Below are 14,560 nucleotides of genomic sequence, written 5' to 3'. Positions count from 1 at the left end.
CAGCCTCCTTACCAAAAGCAGGGGGACACAGAACATCTAAAAGAAAGCATTTCCAGAATATTGTTCTGGCATGGAACAAACAATATCATTTTTATAAACCAATTCTTTGGCCAAAGTTGAATTTTTATTGAAAAAAAAATCGCCTCTTAACTCCTCATAATTGTCTCCTCTCTGCAATAAAGAGTAAATAAATAATCAATCCAAGAGAAAAGCATTTTTAATCAAACAGATGAATGAGGTCATTATGCACTAAAACTATTTATTTTCCAGTAGTTCTGTGCTGCAAGTAGAGTCTGTTAACACTGCACAAAAGCAAAGTAATATTTTTTTCTTGCCTTCCCTCTGCAGTAACGTTCATGGAATGTGTTTGTGTCATTTTATCCAATAAACATTTTTCTTGTGCAGTGTCTTCCCAGGTCTTGCCCTCTCTCTCTACGTACATTGGATGGTTAAGGCGGAGCTGGGAAAATATGTATAATCATCCATTGCCTGGCTCTGAGTCCAGGCAGGAGTTCACATCTTCCAAGTGCTCTATCTTGTTTTATTGGTGTTATTATGGAAAATTAAACCCCTGAGAAAATGCTATACAGTTTCTTAAAATTGTATATTTAACATGTTCCTCTGTAGTCACTACCCAGATGATCTGCAAGAACCTATTCTTGCTTTTTATTTGGTAACAATCTTCCAACATCATCTTCTCCACCTTGTTCCTGTGTTAAAGACACTATTTCTTCAATCTTAAATCTCAGCCAACATTCTTCCAGAAAGCATGAGAAAATTACAGCCTCACCTATCAGTGCAAGGCTGTGTAAGGATGCAGTTGGGTCATGGTACATTCTGTTGCTAGTAGCTGGTTTGTAGGATGTTCATTTCATTTTAATTAGCATCGTCAAAGCTGACTTTGGCTTTCCTAACTAAAGCTGGTCCTGTAGAAAGCAGGAAACCCCTTTGGATTCTGCAAGTAAACCAAAAATCTCCTGTATCTCAGGTAAAGCTCAATGATTCCTTACAATAACAAGGCTGGAGCAATATTGTCTTCCACAAAGGTGAAAATTTCTGCAGCTATACATGCTGGTACCTTAAAAGCCATTGGTCATAAAGAGAACTGAAACTGTGACTGTTACAGCTAAAAGCAGAAGCTTCTCCAGATTTAGCTAAGCAACTAAAAGCCGTTCCAAAACACAAGTGACTTCCTGCGCTTCTTTGTCCACTGCATCATGATATATACTCAGTGAGTATCCCTTTTCAATAAAACACAAATGTTAGTTCTCTTTGCCCCAGCCACAAATTGGTGTGAATATTTCATCCCATTGCAGCTAGAAACGATGTTTTAGGAGACTCCCTTTATCTGTACAACATCTTAGAGACAATACAGGGGCACCACAAGCCTTCTATGAGTTAAAGAGTAGAAGAAAGACTTCCCCAAAAGAGCAGTTATATTTGCCCAGTACATTTTATTTGCTTAGCAAAGCCCATCAGAATAAGAATTAAGCATTTCCTAAGAATTATAAAGGAAAAGAATGAGTATCTGAAATACCCATTTGCAGCAAATTCACAATGAAATTGTTAAGTAGGGGCTTATTTTACTAGTGGTTTCTGGAGTAACAAGAGTTCCCATGTTAAAAAAAAAACACTATTAGTTAAAAGCACTTGACATGCATTGTCAGTATTGCAGATATCAGGAGATAAGGCCCCTTGCCAAGGTGAACAACTTTCTAAAGGTATCATCTCGTAAATGCTTGGGGCCATAAGATTGACTGACTTTCACGTAAATTGGGATTGTTATGGTTTCACATGTCATTCCAGCAGCATAGCTTAGCTAGTGAATTCCCTGGTAAGAGTAAAAGAAAATAATCCCTCCAAAGATAAATAGCCTTCTGCTCTGTACATGCACGTAGAACATTGACATGCCCATTCCACTGTCATGTCAGTGGCTGCTGTGGCTGCTAAACTATTCTAATCCAAATCATATTTCCACCTACAGGCAACACCCGAATGTAAAACCACAGAAATAAAAAGATCTCCATGACTTGGGAGACAGCCAGTCTCTGTCTGTAGGTTTCTGCCTGTGTTTTCTAGGTTCTTGCTGATGGTGAGTGAGACAGCAATACCTCTCACATGTATTCTCCAAATTACATACCCTGGTTGCACAACACCTCGCTGAAACAACCTTGCAAACCACAGAATTTCATATTCCAGCTAACTGGACAAGATAGCAACACAAATAGTATTTCTTAAGGTATTTTTTTAACCACATATAGAGAAAGTTAAGCCTTACACCACTGTACCCATTAACACCAGTGGCAACAAGACAGGGGAATGATTTGTACCCGCAGGTGCATATGTCCTAATTTTGGATGGATCATCTGATAGAGATACTAGCAAATTCCTCCCTTAGCTTCATAAAGAGAACAAGCATCTGGAATCATTGCAACCACCCCAGCCTTGCACAGGTTTTTGTAGCTGTGGCTCTGTTTCAGAGCAGCTGCTTCATCCCACTGTTATTGCAAGGAGCTTCACCATCTCACATCTCTCAGATCTGTGTGCAGCCTCAATAACCTCCATATCAACATCTGCCACCAGCTTGCAAGGGCTACCTGCTACAGACAAAGTGCTTTCCAGAAGATCTTACTACCCCTGACTAAACCAAAAAAAAAAAAAACAAAACCAACTTTGCAATAACTTTAACAACAGCTGAAAGAGACTGCAGATGCTGGGCAGAGTCCACAACTCATAACAGCAGCTGGATCAGTGTCACACCTCTCTCCAAACTATCAAGCTGCAACAAGGTCTTTTACCATCTCATACCAGCATACTCTTCATACAATCCCTCTGTTACCTTCTCTTCATCTTGCCTCATCCACGGTACGTTCTCTTCTCTCTTGCTTCTTCCTCGGCTGCTCTCTCTTCATTGGCTCTCAACCACTTAACTTAACCAGCCACAGCTGCACCTTATCTACATCGGCCAACCTGCTGCCGCTGAAGCCAACCCACAGCTGTATATTATCAATGCTAATTAACCCAGCTTCATTCCTCTACAGACCAGATGCTGTAAAACCAGAGCAACCTGCGGTAATGGTGTGTTGGTGGGTGACACACAAACACATGGACCTGGGAAGGCAGATGAGCTCTGCCATGGTACCTCAGGAACTGTGGAGAGAACTCACATTGCTTAGTGCCTGTGCTGTATAAATACAGCTATATACTTATGATTCAAAAGCAGCCTGGCCACAAAGACAGGCTGAATTAACCCAGCACCTATCTGTGGTTGTTCAAACTCAGTTACAACATAGTCTGGGAGAAATCACTTCTGACAGCTGCGTCAGATAGGAGAAGGAATTGATGGTGGCCCCTCACTATGAAGATTAAGCTGTGGATCTCAGGGATATTTTATCACCATATAGCACAGAAAATGTCTCCTTGAAATTCTCTGCACCTGCACACTGATTGGCAAAGTCCAGGCAGGATCTCCCTGTAAAAGGCTGTTTTCTTGGGTTTTGGATCCAGAGTTTCAGCTCAGCCCACAGACAGCTGGTATAAATTAACACATATCCCTTGACTTCAACATAGCAACTTCAACTTAAAACAAACTAAGCAATGTAAATTGGTCAAGGACCAATGAACATGTTGGAAATTGAGATCTGGATGAATAGTTACAAAAAGGTTTGAATCCAAGGATTACAACTGAGTATATTTTTTTGTTAGGTTTCCAACAGCAATTCATGTTGCAATAGGTAAATTGGAGGCTTAAAACTACCTCAGACACAGCAAAAAAACAGCATCTTTGAAAGCAGAGGGATCTGATTCTTTCTAAATTATATTGGCAGAGTCTTAGTTTTGCAGAACTGACAGCTTTTGTTTTATCTCCTCAGCACAGTTAATCTGACAATGTGCTACTGTAATTATAAGCCAAGGCAAACCCGCATACATTCTAGGGAGAGTAGTTTTTTTAACAGAAAAAAAAAAAAAAAAAAAAAAGAAGAAGAAATACGCTATTGTGCATTAATGACTTCATTAAACGAATTTCTCAGGACTTTGGGAGGGGGACTGAAATTATGGGCAAGAATTATCTTCTTCAAACATCTGGGAGCAGAGCACAGCTGGCTCTCTATTGGAGCTTGGCACTCAGTGTGCTATGAGACATACTCAAGTACGTAAGAGAGGCTCTTATAAAGCTGAATCATTTGGGCAATTAACACTCAAACCAATTTTCACAGAAGCCCTTGATATATGAAATTTGAGTTTTCCATAAGTGACAGGCAGGCTTCTGTATGCAGACAGCTCCAGCTTTGCTGTAGCACTTCAGGGTTTATGAAGGGGAAAATGCTTTCAGAGATGGAAGGTGCTTTAAACAAGTTTCTCTGCTTTTTTGAAAAGGAAGACTTACCAACAAAGTTTTAGTATTATGGGTCTGTCCAAAGTTAGTTACCTCATAAGAATATTCAGATCAAGGGGAAAAGTTTGCAGGTTCTGCATCTCGAGCATATAATGTCATAGAGGACTTAAAAAATAACTTCCAATCGATTTTCACCTCTTGCACAAGGTTTTGCATTGAATGTAAGCTGGAGAGTCTCTCTTAAGGCACGGCTTTTTGCTCACATTTTCTGTGGAGAGCCATGGCTTAAGGTAATGGCAAGAAATTGAAACAGATGAGAAAAAAATATAGATTTGATAAGTGTAATTACTACTGATCAAAATTCTTGGAAAGTCATTGATTTTAAAAAAATATATATCAAAAAGCCAACAAAATTTAAGTTGCCTATTAAAGGACCGCATACAATATAGTTTACTGACTCAGAATTGCCAGAGATCTGGGAATTAATTACTAGATCTATAATGCTTAGAATAGGTAATCCTGTCTGTATGGCAGCCAGAAATTATCACAGGCAGGTAAGGGTGGTAAAATTTGGGGTTAGTAATGGACAAGAAGATTAGGAATAGAAAATACAATTTTTTAAAACATCACCCATAACTCAAGCATTTTGCAAAGTAAAGACATCACCCTTAAACTTACAGTATGAAATAAGAGGAAGAACAACTTTCTTCTCCCACCCCTTCAGTCTGGGAACTGTGAGTGAATGTTCAACGTTCACAAAATTAGTTTCATTTATTTTTTATATATAAGTTATTCTTCCTATTTTTTTTTTAAGTAGGTGCAGGACTGAGGAAAACAGATAACAAAAGAATACTCTAAAATTTGCTGCTCCTTTGGTTCTGCAGGGAAGTGATTTCAGATGCTCTTTGAAAAGGAATATTGTGATTTAGTAGCAGTACAAGGAAGGTTATTTAGAAGACAAAGTTACATAGAGCATACACTGCCCACCACTCTGCTCTTATACTATCAGCTGGTTTTGATAAAGCTACTCAATTTCCACAGAGATAACTGAGAACAGAATTCACCTGAAGACCCCAGACTTGATTAGAGTTTTTAAGTTAGAGTTGAACCCTATCTTCAGAAGCAGCCTTCCTATCAGTAACTGCTTCATAATAAGAAATAGAGATACACAGTTGGATCCTTTAGACCTAACAGAAAATTGAACAGAGATGCTTTTGAGAGGTAGACCTATGCATTTGAGGTATCTCAGAAAGCCTATGTTTACTGCCTAGTAAGGTCAATAACAAAGACTTTATTTATACATTGCTACTAAGACTGACAATAACACTTTGCCATTAAGTGCCTCAGATTCATTTCAGCCTAAACTCATATTCTACCAAAGCTATTTTAGGCTTCAGTGACCAGAAGCTTTTTATCAATGACTCAGAACTGCTAGCATACCTTGTATCTTGACACTGACTCAATCTCTGCACACCTGGATTTCATTCCCCAAAATACTGCTATTATCCAAGAACCATGATTCTTACCAGTCACCTAGGGTTTGCAATCTAACACCGTAACTGGGTGTAGTTAGCTTTCCATGCCTGCTTCCACTAAGAAGCTAATCCTCTCTTATTTAGTAAATAGCCACAGCTGGGGAGAAGCTTTCATAAGGAAGTTTTTGAGTCAATCCTCTGATTTGGCTAGAGGGGTGCAGAACAGAGTGGGTTTTGTTTGGGTTTGAGAATACCTTTGTAGCCAAAGATGAAGTATGAAGAAAAGTTTGAAGGAGGCTAAACTGCAGTGTGAAAATACAGTGAGGTTTAGTGAAGAACACCTAAAAATGGCTGTTGTTGAAGAACAGAATGCTCTGAATTAGAAGAGCAGGTCCGTACTTCTGTGTAATTCTGTATGGCTATTCTATGTAACACTGATTTTCTGGCAGAGCTGGATACTTAGAAGGGGTGCAATTTCTTCCACCCTACTCTGTCCCTGCACACCTCAGCCAGCGTGGTGTGGGCTTCTCAGTCCCAGATCTCAGCATTGCATCATTCCCATTGAGACATGAGCAGCACCCAGCGTGGCTCACACACTCTGGTCTGTTGTAGGGACAAGTATGTACACTACCGAGCAGCACCTCTCTACCCTGCTCTCCTGTTGTTATCCTGCTATCAACCTCTTGACTGCACCTAGCCCTTATTTCTTTGTTACTAGAGCACTTGCTTCCCACCAGTGAATACTAAGTCTGGTTCCCTGTGTAGTGAGCTTTTCTTTCAGCTTGTTTTGTCTCTGATTCAGGCCAGCAAGTCTCTCTCACTTTCTTCATACTGATACCCCAGTAAACTGCAGAAGCAGTTAGAGGCTGACTGCTATTGTAGGGACGGTGTGTAGCTCTATAAGGAGGTAAGCGTAACATGAAAGAGCTTTACTGGGACAGATACAAGGTCCAAGTAACCTGGTACCTCATCTCCAAATCTTTCCCAAGTGCAGACACGTAAGGGAAGAACACAAGGACAGAGGAAGGTTATGGTGCAATTTCCCTAAAATATACTCAAACATTTATGATTTAGAGATTTCCTATATCAGAGAAAGGTTACTGTGTTCTCAGACTGTAAGGCTTTTTCTTCCTTTAACTTATAGGGGAATGTTTTGAATTTACAAAATTCTCTTTGTGTCTCAGACATGCTGAAGCAGTAAAGCAGTACCTGCTTTTCTTTGTTCTGAACCTGTCCCTGACAGTTTCTCAGCAGAGCCCTGACAGTCTTTGCATCAGAACAGATGCCCAGCAGTTATTTCCATCTAATTCCTTCAGTGGTCCTCATGTCACTTGGAATCTTTTGTGAGCCACACACCTTTGTGTGGCTCCTTAAGACAGCTACAGTAACATGACGTGTCCTGTATGGGGGAAACAGACAGCAGCACTTTCAAAAAATGGGAAAGTAAATTAGCTAGAAAGTTATATTCTTTAGATGTTTTTTCTTATTGTTCTCAACTTGTGTTAAATGACTCTTTTAAAGCTTCATACCTATTCTCTGTATAATACAGTCAGCAAGATACTGCATTTGTGGCAGCAGCTTTATTCAAAATTATACTCTGCAATCCATGGCTTCTGTGCAACAGACAGCATTTTAATCTTCATGTTATTATAGACCACTAGAAGGTTTTCAGGACTGTTTTCATGTGTAGCTTTGATATGAAAAAATAGATATTTGGCTTCCACTTTGTGAAAGGCTGTTCTCTTTCCCAGATATTGAACTGTTGTGTCAGAGATCACAGGACTGAACTAGGATAATTTGCAAGGCAAAGTCCTGATGGACACCTGACAGACCTGAGTCTGTCTTATTTTGGTTAGACTTGTTTATGGAATCCAAGTAAATGGGTGGCTGGAATCTCTCCTAGCAAAAAGCAGCTGCAGGCTGCAGATGGGGTTAATTCTAGTTATGGAAGGGCACATTTCACACTAGCTGACAGCATAAGAACATTATCAGCATGTGTCACCTACATGTCAGTCTCCAGTTTCTTTTCACAATCATAATGCTATTCTTTACCAAGGTTAAATGACGCTTCTCTTGTCTTTTAGTGAAACATGAAACAGCTTTGCATTAGAACCAAGGAATTACAAGCCTGAGCTGTAGAGTTCCTAGTCCCCCTTCCTATGGGGCATCCCATAGGTGAGATGGAGGTAAATATAGACTTGCTTCTTATTGAAGAGGGTGACATGATGAATAAAGGTCAATAAAGGCAGTTACAGATTTTGCTTTGAAAGTTTGGTCCATCCAAACAAAGTGCATTTTAGCTAAGTGGAATGCAATGTTACTGATCTTAAGATAAGTGAGAAACTGAACCCTAGTAAATAGTGAGTCATATTCATAGTTCATAACAAAGAAACAACATACTTTGCAAGGGTAATATAATAGGTGAACAAACTCACTCCTTGGATGCACCAGCAGGCAAGCACTGCAATGATTTTTGTTCTCCATCTGGCACTGCTCACCTGATGCTGGCACATTTCCTGCATACTGGAATGGCATGTCCAGTTCTGGTGTTGACATCTTTAAGAGGATGTTGAAAAACTACAGGGTGTGTAGGGAGGAGACAAAAACATAACTCAAGGGATGGAGAATATATTTACGGGGAGTAATTTTGATCTTATCTCAAAGAAGACTTGAGACAGCCATAATTATTGCATTAGTAACATTCCTGGGGAGAAAATAGCATATACAAAATGGTCCTTTAATCTTGCAGAGAAAGGCATATCAGACAATTTATGGAAATTGAAATTGAGGAAATTCATATTAAACATTTTTTAATGAGTGTGATTAACTGTTGAAATACACTGAATCATAGTATAACAGGTTCTTGTCCGCTGTGGCTGTGGCTGTGCTAATACTTAAAAGAAGTCAAGGCTTTCATCAGCAAAACTAGAATCTTTCTACCTGGACATGGGCTGAACGGATCACATTTACACTTCTATGGCTTCAGGTCAAGACTGACTATGTTTTCTGAAGTAATATGTAAACCGAAACACAGCACAAGCTATTGGACTCCATCTAGGAGCAGCAGTGCGAGACCGACTGACCAAGCACTTGGACCTTTTCATCCAAGGGTAATGTTTGTTAGCAGATCTACAAATCCACATGACCTTACTTGTCTGCAAAATGTCATGAATACCCATACTTGCCCAAAGCAAGCTTGCTTGCAAAAATCATTTACCTGCATAGGGGGGCAAGTACTCCAAGAGGTAATAAAATCAGCATTACAACGGTGCCTCACGCATGAATGAAGCCAGTAGATATTGCCTCCTGGAAATAATAGTGCAGGAGGCCTATCAGCTGCTCAGGTACTGTTTAACCTGCAGGCATTGTTTGTGTTGCTTAACACAAAAATGTGTTACAGTGTTACCGCTCACTCCAGCAGATACAGCACTGCTAATTATCCCATCGTGTAGTCACTTTGCAGTGATATAAATAGACCAGTTAGTGTCATTTAACATTATCCAGCAGAGAACCTCCAAAGCCTGGGTAGGGCATAGAAGTTGCTTAAAGAGAAAAGCAGGTCACTTTAAAGACGGATGCTGTAATTTCTCCCCACACGCTTCAGATGCTGCTGTTTGCTTGAATCAAGTCAGCAGAGAAAGAAAATGGGAATGATGAATAGGGTAATGAAAGAGATGAATCAGTAAATAGTCCTATTGCTGAGAATTCACCAAAAGCATAGATGTAAAGGCTGATGCAAATAACATTTGCCTCAGACTCTTCTAGATACTATACTTCACATTTCCACCCTGCAAATTAGCTCCATGACTTGCATCTCTTTTTCCTCCCTGCGAATGGTCATGTTTCCTTGTTGCCAACAGAACTGCTTCTTTTAGGCCCCTGCCTCAAGGACCTCTTGTACTTACCCTTGAGGTCCACCCCACAGCTGAGAAATTCTGCTATGTCCAAGCTGGACTGCTTACTCAGCTAAGAGGTTCAGTGCAATGGCAAACTATATATGGGAGATCATGCCAGATGAATGGGAGTCCCAAATTTCAAGCTGAGGTTTTCAGGCTATAAATAGATAAAACCAGGGAGGAACTGTGAACACAGGCTGTTTTGCACCATTTTGCACATGCATATGTCTGGAACAGCTAGAAATTCTGAACAAACATCCTACAGCCTCAGACTCTGCCTAGATGAGATTTCCAGGCACTAGGTATATCTAAATGGGAGAAAAAAATTTTTAAAGGAATGTTATTATTGTTATTCTAAGCATCTGTAAGAAAAGATTAGATAAACTGGGAAGTACAGACCAAACTGTTGGAGAGGGAATTGACAGAGAAGGTTATTAAAACCAAGCTGAGCAAAGGAAATTTTAGGCAGTCTTAATGAAAAGTTGCTGACAGATATTGTGCTATGTAGTGGAATCACTGAAAGGAGGCAGTGTGGACCTCATTTAAACGCTAAAGAACAAAGAATAATTCTGGTTAGATATTTGGGAAAGGAAGTGACTCAGGAGTCTGAAACTTATTTCATGTTTTTCCCAGTTCTGTAATCATTGACACCATAGTCCTTTCACCAGCAGTACATCTTGCTTGTGCTGTCTCTCTCATAGCAAGCAAAATCCATTTACTAGGAACCACACGGACTATTACCATAGCCAACCTGGCTCCCAGAACAGCATTTGGCCTCACTGTGGCAGAAGACTGGAAATTCTTCCAGCAGCAGATTGTCAGACATCAGCATGGGTAGCAAAAGTTAGTAAAATTAGGTCTATGGTCTTCCATGGATACTTCTTTCTGAGACGCTGGCTTGTTCTGCTTGTTTTCAGATAGCTAATTTTGCTTTAAGACTCACAAAGAATAAATATCTTCCTGATGTTTCTGTTCCAGTTGAGTAGCCATATGGGTGGCCACAGGGACACTAGTTGATTGACAGCAGGAGAGAAGGCAGTCCAGCTAAGAGTGCATCAAAGGGTGGTTCCTCTCTCCTTCAGCCTGTGGTCCACACTCTGGAAATGTGAGACCTTCTGTCCAACTGCAACCATGGCAAAGGAACAGAAGAGTCAGAATGTAATAAAGGGGTCCTGACCAGGAGGTAGGGAGTCACTAATTAAGTGAATTAAGGGGAATCGGGATGAACACCTCTTCAAGTGTCCCCATGGAAAGGACAGCACTTCCAAAGGAAGTACGTTGCCCCTGCAGGTTGCATTTATTCATATAGCATGGTCATCTAAAAACTGTGAAGCCAAAAGAATGTGGTCTGGGACACAAAGGAAATTATTCTCTGAAGCAAAGGCTGGGCATCCTCTGTGGAAAGAGGAATAAAACTTCTACAGCATTGGACATGAAGTTTTTCCCCAAATCTGCACTGAACTCACACACATTTTGTGTCATAAATTCTTTAAGGTAAGGAAGTGATTTGCAAGCTCCAGAGCAACCTTAGGATATTATCTTCTGAGCAAACACCTCTAAAATGAATGTTGTAAATCTCATACATTCCTTGAGATGACACTCAGGCACTTGTGTGTCTCAAGGCAGAACCAAAGTTTTAAAAAACTTTCATACAATTGTCCAAGGAATTTTTCATGCATATCGCAGGCTCTATTTGCTATGCAAATTTGATAGCAGCATGCCAAGAATAACTTACATGTGTGTCTGCCTATTTGCACATTGAACAATGTAAATTAATAGGCAGAGAAGACTGAGTCCCCCTGGCAAAGTACATAGATTTACAATTTATACATCAGCAAGACCTCTCTGTTGCTGCCTCATAACTCAGTTACTCAATGAAATTACATCCCATCTTGCATAGCTCTAGCAAACTTCTGTCACTCTTTCTAAGACCACCATTCACGAGTATGCTACCCTGCTTCGGGCCAGGTTCAGACCTCTGCAAAGCCAAGGGAACACCTCGCATTAACTTCAACAGCCTGTGGAGTAGGCAGGAAATAAACATGCGTATTGCATGCATTGTGCTTTAGAGGCTTCTCTTCACGCCAAATTACTCAAGGTACAGTTGTGAAGAATTCAGAAGTGGTGTGGTGGAAATGAGCATGTGGCCCACAAAGTCTAGAGAGCTGGAGCTGAAGACCAGGAACTCAGAACGTAGCATGTACCATGTACCATGTAGTTTACTTTTCCAAAGATTAATTCACAGCACTTCTCAGGGGACTCAGCATAAGTAGTTGCGACAGACCAGACAGAACAACCTTAATGCACATTACCTCCACTCTTGCATTTCACCTCTAGCAATACTGCTGTGATGCTCATCTCCTTAAGCTTTTTGGTGTTGTAAGACAGCTGGAAATTCTATTAACAAAACATTTCTCCCTTTCAAAAGAAATGCTGTTGTCTTTGGAAATAAAACTTACAAGAGGAATGAGTCCACCTAGATGAATCTATATGAAAAACATTCTCAGTTAAAAAAAAAAAAAAGAAAGAAGAAAAAATGTTGAAATTACCTATTTTGATGTGCCTGACAAAAATTTATATTTTCCATTCCATCAAAGTTCTAATTGCATACTAGTTTTTAACAAAATAAAGAAAACTGAGCTTACTACTGGTGCTTTGAAATTATCATTGTGACTTTTTTTCTCACACTGATTCATTATCATAATTTCTATTAATGCATTTCCAGGTTTTGCATGTCTCACCTGATTTCTGCACTGAAAATGTGACAAGCTTATCCCTTCCTCCCTACCTCCTGTCCAGCTTCCTGAGATTAGGAGAACTGGGGTTTCAGCCTTCACGTTAGCAGCTCATCACTGACATCTTCCTTTATTGTTTGTGTCCATGCAGGCTGCTGCATTTTAAATCCTTTAGCCAAGCAGCTTTCTTATATATCCTAGATCAATGTTGCTTAAAGCAACATTACAATCGATCCCTGCCCTTTTCTTGAATGAAGTGCTCACTGCAGCACTGGTAACTCTGTTCTAAATATGCATCATGTCTCGGACACAAAGCACTCTAAGCATTTTGCAGACCTAAATTTAGCATTTACTGTGCTGTGGAACCAGCCTGATAGGCAGCACATGCCAAAAGGTCAGGCACGTTTCCTTTGCAAGGTAACATTACGGTACAGATAAGGAAAGAAGAAGGGACTTTTATACCTGCCCTAGTTAGTTCAGTGTGACTGCAAACAGAAGGGTGTGGACTCTGGGGCAATTTTTGCAGCCATCATTCCCCACTCAGCATAAAAAAGTTCCTATTTATCTCAGTGTGGCTTTTTGAATATTGGACTACTAAGAAAGAGTCTGAATGACTGAAGGGTGATAATAAAAGCGTAGGCCACATATAGAAACTTAATCAGATTTTAGACTTGCAGACTTCAGGGGTGGCTGCATCTGAAGTCATACATAGTTGCAAGGGAATTAAATACAGTTCTCTAATACCTGATCATAAGGTTTGATCAAGGACAGCAGCGTTGCTTCAACTGATTGTGCATAATCATGGGATGCTTGGTAACATACACATGAACTACACTGCAGTAGGCACCTGCAAACAGCTGGATTTTGGGAAGGTGCAGGAGGTCTTACCTCTCTCCCTGAAAACCCTTACTCCTTCTTTTCAATGGGATTCAGAAAGAAAAATAAAGGAGTGAGCTTTCAGCCACCCCCAGCCTAAATCAGCATCTTTCGTATTGCTGCTGGGAGCTCATGTTGTGACAGGTCATTGCAAGTTCCGTAAATGCAAAGATGAAAGCAATTGAACCTCTTGAGGGAAAGGCAGAGAGGATAAACCTGGAGGTAGCAGCAGGATGCCACAGGGTGGGAGGGGATATCTGGAAAGAAACCTTGAGATTTCTTCTTCCCCGCCTGGCAGGGTTTGAGCTGTTCTTGCCTCCCCTAAGAAGGCTTGCTGTTTCTGTAATGGGATTGTTATCATTTGAAGGCTAATTATCCTTCCCAGAATAAAAGACAAAACAAGAGTTATTGGGAAAGGATGAAGTTATAACAAAGTGAAACTAGCAGACATACAACAAGGCCTCTCCCCATCCTATCCATAACACAAATCTGAAGAGATCCTCTATCAGAGGAGAGAGATGCCACTATCCTATCTTAACCTACTTTATCATGTGAATTACTGTTTCCTAGTTCTTGGTGTTCTCTAAGTGAGTAGCTTTCTGAGCTGTTTGTAGGTCAGCCCAGAACAAGCATACACTGAGCTGGTTGACACTCTCTGGCTTTCAGACTTCAAGCTTTAGTAAAAGTTAAAGCAGTGTGGGCGTACGGAAGGGGAAATTAATTTTGATTGTTTCATCTGGGATGATTCATAGCAAATACAGGGAAATTAAAAAATCTTTCAGAAGTAAAATAATGGTTTCACTTAAACAGAAAAATGACTTTTTGACTTAAAACTAAATATCCCAAACGTTATTTTTTTACTTTTCCATAAAAATTAGTTTCCATAAAAATTGTGGTGCTTGTGGAGGATAATAATTCTTGTGTGCCATGCCCCATCTTCTCATGTAGTGCAGGTTGTCACAGCATAATTTCACCTCCAGCACTGCACTATGGTAGCACCCATGTCACCCCCATGACACACATCTCTGCAGGCACAGGGGTTGCTGCTATTGAATATTGCAGGCTATTTTTAGCCTTCATTGTTTGCTCTGTATTAAAATTGGTTAAATCTGGCTGAAACAGAAAACTTTGGTAATTTGGCACTACTTAGCCCCCAATAAGTACCGTATATGAGCACAAGTCAGTATTGGGAACTCTGAAAATTGCACTGCTGTTTGTTTGGAGTACTCCCTCAGCTGCTGT

This window comes from Falco punctatus (assembly GCF_963210335.1).
Source record: "Falco punctatus genome assembly, chromosome: 8".
Lineage (NCBI taxonomy): Eukaryota > Metazoa > Chordata > Aves > Falconiformes > Falconidae > Falco > Falco punctatus.
Note: the sequence above shows the minus strand (reverse complement) of the source record.